Raw genomic sequence first — 6,235 nt, forward strand, 5'->3', positions numbered from 1 at the left:
AAGTGGGAGAGGGCGGGGTGGCAGGCATGGGGAGGGGGGAGGCAACAGGGGTTTGTTTTAGTTTGTTTGTTTTTTGGAGGGCAAACTGGGAATGGAGAAATTTGCATGTAAATAAAGAAAATATCTAAAATTAAAAAAAAAAAAAGCTTGCACATCACTAAATTTCCTAAAAACCATGCAGCTCCATTACAAAAAGTTAGCAAACTATGCTAGAAAGACTACTTACACTGTGGGAATATACACTCCAAGTCTTTTGAGTCAGCTATCTCACTTGTGTACCTCTGGCTGTCCTGGAACTTGTTATATAGAATAGGCTGTGGAATTTAGAGATCTACCTATCTCTGCTTCCTGCTGAATTAAAGGCTTAGACCACAACTTTTAAAAGTGTACTTAAAACAAAAACAAAACCATGTTACTTTTATTTATTGTGCCTGTCTACACTGTGTGTGAGATAGGGTGCAGGCCCCAGTGCATGTGTGGAGGTCAGAGATCAGCTTCTGGGAGCCAGCTCTGGCCTTCCCATAGTGTGGATCTAATTGGAGGGGCTATCTAACTCTAGTTGTCAGCCTTGATGGCAAGTGCTGAGCCATCTTGCCACCTCACCTACTAGAATACTTAGCTGGAAGAATAAATATAACTGCATGCACAAGAGAAAAAAGCCCCTGTATGCAGTGAATTAAGAGTGAGTACCAAAACAGTCAATAACTTGCATCCTGCAAAGAGATGAGGAAGGCATTTAATTTGGATAACAGTGTGGGTAGGGTCATAGCTGAATAAAGTGCATGCAGTATAGTAGAAAACTGAAAAGACGAGGAGAGTAGAAGGTGAGCAGGCCTTTAAGTGGGCAGGGCTGGAAAGGCAGTTCAGTGATAGAGCTCTCTGTGTAACATACATGAGGCCTTGGGCTCAATGCCAGTCTCCCTTGCTGCCTCTGAGTAAGTCATCTTGTAATCAGCAAAGGAGACAATGTTTTGAGCTTGCATGAACCATGACGAACTCTTCTATAAGATGAATACTCTATACACAAACAGAGCTCAAGAGCCAAACATGGAAAACTAGAAAAATGGCTATGAAACCAGCGCGAGCATCTAGCTGGAGACAGATTATGCCAGGAGTGAGTACACAAGGCCGAGCTACTTTCTGAACACAGAACAGGATACTCAGAAAGCAGATAAGAGTCAGAGCTACCTGTTTACTTTCAATAAAATACCTGGAAAAAACGTTAACCATTAACAAGTTGTAAGGCCAAGAAGGAAAGTTCATCATTGGAAAAACGCAAGTCAGGCTGGGCATATGTGAAGACCAGTTGAGTCAAAAGGAAATAGTATAGTCACCAGTAAAGAATGCAACCATAGAGGAAACCTGGAGGTTAGGCATTAATGCAGGAGCCATGACTCAGCTACAAAGTGGCTAGTTATATAAAGAAGATCCCTCCTACCTCCCCCACCCGAGAAAATTCAAGCAAACTGTACTTAAGAATTCCAGTTTAAAAAACACAATACTGTAGACAACATTGTAGTAGAACTTAGTTTTTTGGTTTTGTTGTTGTTGTTTGGGGGGGGCACATTTGAAAGATTTCCTGAAAAAACAAACAAATAAACGACAACAAAAACAGACAAAAAAAAACCAAAACTGTGAAATGCACGAAACACCAGTCAGCACAACTGAAGTGTTGCTATCAAACTGTAGAGTCAGCTATCTGGAAGACTGAGGCCAAAGCCCGAGAACTACAAGTTCAAAACCAGCCTAAATTTTTTAAACTTTCAAAATTCTAAAAGGGCCAGTATATCTCAATGGGAAAATTCTTGCCTTGTCCATATGATACCCTGGGCTTAATCTCCAGTAATTATAAAACACAAAACAACAATAATAATAATATAAATACACTGTTGCCAGGCACAGTGGATTGCACCTGTAAACCCAGCACCTCAGAGTTAAAGCAAGAGGATCACTATGGGTTCAAAGCTGGCCTACATCAGTCCTAAGAGCCAAACAACAGCTGTGCTGTGGACTGAAGCCCTGCATTTGGCCTGTTTCAGGTCCTTCACCTTGGCTTTTTCTCATGATGGACCGTAGTCTAGAAGCTGAAATAGTAACCCTACCCTCAACACACATACCAAAATATTACACTGCAGAAGGAACTGAAATTACTGGTACTTCCTAATACAACACAAAATAAGCAGTAAGGACAGACGTTAAAACCCAACTAGGGAACACAGGCACCAATGTCAATCAGCACGGCTACTAAGTCCCACCTAAGGCTAAAGGATGAACACAAATTATCATGACTGAGTCAGGAGAGTGTTCTTAGAAAAAACATCCAGAACATCTACTGCTACCAGCTTCATCTGTGGAGGGGTGGGAGGGGGAGGGGGGAGGGAGGAAGGAGGGAGGGAGGGAGATAGAGAAATATGAATCATACTCACTCAAAACCCTCAAACTGAAAAAGAACTGCAGGGGCTGGTGAGATGGCTTAGCAGGGAAGAGCACCGACTGCTCTTCGGAAGGTCATGAGTTCAAATCCCAGCAACCACATGGTGGTTCACAACCACCTGTAATGAGATCTGACGCCCCCTACTGGTGCATCTGAAGACAGCTACAGTGTACTTACATATAATAAATAAATAAATCTAAAAAAAAAAAAGAAAGAAAAAGAACTGCAAAAACCCTTGAAAAAAGGCACAAGATAAATGGTTTTCCATTCACCTCAGAAGAACAGGGGCATAAAGCAAGGAGGACAGTGAGAATGGCTATCTAATACTGTCACGAGAACGACTTCAGTAAAGTGACTGCTTCCTGAACACTAAAAATAGTGTAAGCCTAACCAGTGTGACCACAGACATTTTAAAAATGTACCTCTATTGACCGACTGATTGACGGACTGCATTTGTGCCTATGTGTGCCATGGTGAGAGTATGTGGAGGTCAAAAGACAACTTGTGAGAACCAATTTTCTCCTTCCACCATGGGGGTTCTGGAAAACCTACTCAGGGTTAGGCTCAGTGGCAAACAATTACTCACTGGGCCACATTGCTCGCCCTTTGTCAAAATTATAAACTTGCTTAAAAACAAAAACAAACAAACAAAAACAGGGGCTGGAGATGGCCTCTGGAAAAGAGCACTAGCTAGCTGCTTTTCCAGAGATACTGAGTTCAATCCCCAGCAACCACATGGTGGCTCACAACCATCTGTAATGGGATCCGATGCCCTCTTCTGGTGGGTCTGAAGATAGCTAGAGTGTACTCATACATAAAGAAATGAATCTTTTAAAAACAAAAACAAGCAAAAAAAAAAAAAAAAAAAAAAAAAAAAAAAAAAAAAAAAAAAAAAAAAAAAAAAAAAAAAAAAACCAACTAAATAATGAATCACATAATGATGTAACAAGTTAAGTATCATAACTGCTGAGGAATTCTCAAGTAGTAACTCAGTCATTTTGAGTATAAAATAATCAGTAAATTTTACAAAATAAATAAAAAAAAACCACAACTAGCTTAAAGACAGAATTTTGATACTGGGGAGATAGCTGGCTCCGTGGGTAAAATGTGTGTTGCACAAATATTGAGGACTTCAGTTCAAATTCTCAGAATCTACTTAAAGGCGGGCCCAGAAGCAACTGTAATCCAGTTTTCTACAACAGATAGAGAATGCCCAGCAAGTTTGGTTTATGTGACAATCTCAAACAAAATGAGAGGCTGAGTCTGACACATGAGGTCTATCCCTGATTTATATACATAAAGTGGCATGTGTACTCTGAAACATACCATAAACACACATAAAAACAAAACAAAACAAAAAACAAAAAGCATAATTAGCTGTGTATGCAACAACCCTGAATTCTGAAGGCAGAACCCAGCTAAAAATACTTGAGACAGATGCATTATTAAGCCATATACCATAATCTTAGTAAGAACAAGAAACAGATAAGAAAAAAATAACTAGTATGTATTCTTCTGTGGTTATAAAATGAGTCCAATCACAAGATCTTAATGATATGAAGCCTTAATTGTATACATGTACTGAACTACTCTATGTTCTTAATAAATATAAGCAGTTGCTTTAGGAAAATCATGTTTTCCCATAAAATCATGGAAGCTAAAGAAGGAAACTCCAGGGTGAGGAGATGGCTCAGTGGGTAGCAGTCCTGGCTGCTCTTCGAGGACTGGGTTGTTTTCTAGCACCCACATGATGGCTCACAACCATGTGTAACTCAAGTCCTGGGAGATCCAATACTCTCTTCTCTTCTAGCCTCCATGGGCACTGAATACAGCCACACACACACACTCTCTCTCCTCTCTCTCTCTCTCTCTCTCTCTCTCTCTCTCTCTCTCTCTCTCTCTCTCTCTCTCTCTCTCTCTCTCACAACTTTTAAAAGGTAGCATAAGTGAGGATGGCTCAACAGCACAAGTTCTGCCAGGACCTGGGTTCAACTCCTCCATGAAGGCTCTTGACCATCTACAACTCCAGTTTCAAGGATCTAAAAGCTTCTGCTGGCCTCTATGGGCACCAAGAACACATGCGGTGCAGATCTAACATGCAGGCAAACCTCTGATAGGCACAAAATAAATCAATAAATAAAAGGAGCTAGCTACTAATAAATAATGGCAGCCTTGAAAATACTATTGCCTTTAAAGTGCAATATTAAACAGCATTAATGAAAGATTAAAGCTGCACTATCTTCAAAAATCTTAACTCAGGTAAGTAACTTGATAGCACTGAAAAATCCAGCAAGATGACTTGGCAGGTAAAGACTCTTGCTTGCCAAGCCTAATGACCTCAGTTTGATCCCTGAGACACACACAGAAAGGACAGAACCAACTAACTCCCCCTGGTACTCTGGCTTCCACACATGGCCTGTTACACACACATACAAACACACAAAATGTAATTAAAAATTTACTACATAACATAAAGTATGTAATTTTAACGACCACAAACTTAAGAAAAAATGAAGTGGCAACACAGAACATATTAATAGAATAACTATTCTATTCTATTAACAATGCTGGAGCAGGAGAATAGGACAAGTTCACAAAATAAAGACCAACCCGGGCAAAAAAACCCTAACTTCGTGACTACACAGATGTCAATCTCTTAACAAAAGCATAAAGCTCTTTCCAATAATGGCTTATGATTTACAATTAAGTCATTAAGAAGAGAGAACTTATGAAGCCAGATATTTATTCACTGAACCTATAATAACTCTGAACTTCTACCATTCGGTAAGACAATGGGTCTAAAGAACAAAATGACGTCACAGTCAGGTGCAAAGTTCTTCAGTATATAGCATCTAAGTGTGCAGTGGAGAGCCACCAAAGCAGGAATGGTGCTGAAACCCAGTATCAAGTATACAAAACATACTTGATTATTGCAAACAGGCTTTGTAACAGACAAGAAAATCTGTGTCTGAAACTGCATGAAAACCTACAATTTAAACTGAAACCAAAACAGGCACTGCACAGGGAACTGGTACAATGGGCTCGGTGATGCGCTGAGGACTGTAACGTCTCCACTTTTTTTGTAAATCATCTTTCAAAGTCTTTTAGTCTGTCTTGCTTACAGTTGCCACGAACAGGCAACAGAAGCAAACTTTTGTAACAGGAACACACTTAGTATACATTTATTTTCTCTTGTTCATCCTATTTCTTTCAAATATTGAATAAAACTCACTGTAAAGACAAGAGAACAAAAAGCAATTTCTCTACCTTAGCTTCTAATCTCAAGAACCTTAAAGATGAAAATTTTGAAAGTTTAAAGTTTTATTATTTGTCTGAGATGGATCATAACTTGAAACTGTGAACTAAAATAAACCTTTCTCCTCTAAAGAGGAAAAAAAGTTTTATTATTTCAAACAAGCATAACTAAATAAACTTCCAAGTTCTGAGACACAGAGAGTACCAATACTGTCACCAACACAATGGAATCTGGTAAGGCTGAGGAGGTACCACAAGCACAATAGTAACCAAGTTACTATTAAGATGGCACCTACTTTTGTTGTTGTTGTTAAAGCTAGTATTTAAACAGCAACAATTATCCCCTAAAAATTATTTGAGTCTGTTGTCATTCCTCTTCAGTTTATAATGACTATGAGTTTCTAAAAGAGTAAATTATCTATCCTTATTTTTCTTTCAAGAAAAATAGTATTTTTAATTTTTTTGTTGTTTTTTTGATACAGGGTTTCTCTGTGTAGCCCTGGCTGTCCTGGAACTCACTCTGTAGCCCAGGCTGGCCTCAAACTC

At 39.2% G+C, this 6,235-nt stretch overlaps 1 protein-coding gene across 3 annotated transcripts in view; it reads right to left on the minus strand.

Moving 5' to 3' along the window:
* Kbtbd2 (kelch repeat and BTB domain containing 2) overlaps positions 1-6,235 on the minus strand; it is a 25,294-nt gene that overhangs the window by 6,029 nt on the left and 13,030 nt on the right. The gene's annotated exons all lie outside the window — the stretch shown is intronic.

The sequence above is a fragment of the Mastomys coucha genome, unplaced genomic scaffold, assembly GCF_008632895.1.
Source record: "Mastomys coucha isolate ucsf_1 unplaced genomic scaffold, UCSF_Mcou_1 pScaffold20, whole genome shotgun sequence".
Taxonomy (NCBI): Eukaryota; Metazoa; Chordata; class Mammalia; order Rodentia; family Muridae; genus Mastomys; species Mastomys coucha.